The sequence below is a fragment of the Amblyraja radiata genome, chromosome 13, assembly GCF_010909765.2.
Source record: "Amblyraja radiata isolate CabotCenter1 chromosome 13, sAmbRad1.1.pri, whole genome shotgun sequence".
Lineage (NCBI taxonomy): Eukaryota > Metazoa > Chordata > Chondrichthyes > Rajiformes > Rajidae > Amblyraja > Amblyraja radiata.
The window spans coordinates 42,867,695-42,868,269 of NC_045968.1; the positions used below are offsets into that span (position 1 = coordinate 42,867,695).

At 36.2% G+C, this 575-nt stretch overlaps 1 protein-coding gene across 2 annotated transcripts in view; it reads left to right on the plus strand.

Annotated features, from left to right (window-relative positions):
• The window catches only part of plod2 (procollagen-lysine,2-oxoglutarate 5-dioxygenase 2), a 134,418-nt gene extending 134,057 nt beyond the window's left edge, over positions 1 to 361 (plus strand). For both annotated transcript variants that reach the window (XM_033031893.1, XM_033031894.1), the window contains one exon: positions 1 to 361. This exon is cut by the window's left edge and continues 762 nt beyond it. The gene's annotated coding sequence lies outside the window, so the exon portion shown is untranslated.
• Positions 362 to 575: the final 214 nt, after the last annotated feature.

A 575-nucleotide genomic window follows, 5' to 3' on the forward strand; every position in this document is an offset into this window, starting at 1 on the left:
ACCCAGTGATCAATCTAGACACTTTAAACTACTTTCTTATTTTGCAAGCTGCATTTATTCCTCAAATGAAGGATTTTGCACAACTAATTCAGCAACACCAGCTTTTTAGAAAATAAATGTCTCTTATAAAAGCATAATTATGTTTTTCTTCACTTGATCTTTTGCTTATGCACATGCAAACCATTTACCTGATGGACAAAATAAATCTCTGGAAGTTTATTTTCTGTTATATGGTGAGAGACTGATAATCACAACAAATCTATCGGTGTACTGTGTGTGACCTGCCTGGGATGGGTAGGCTAGAGTTAACTTATTCTGCCAACTGTTTTAAATTTAAATAAAATAATGTTTTGTGAAGGTAGATTTGGTTGTTTAATTGAATGTATCAAAGTTCTTCAAGCAACAAGTGGGCATATGGGCAGTACAATTTTCTGCCCTGTAAATGTGTGACTATACACAGAGCTGTTAGCCTAGCTGGCAGATGTTCACAATGCTTTTATGGAGCCAAGCAGCATGGAAATAGGTCCTTCGACCAACTGTTCCAAAACGCTGGCTTATTGCAATGAGGTAATGAT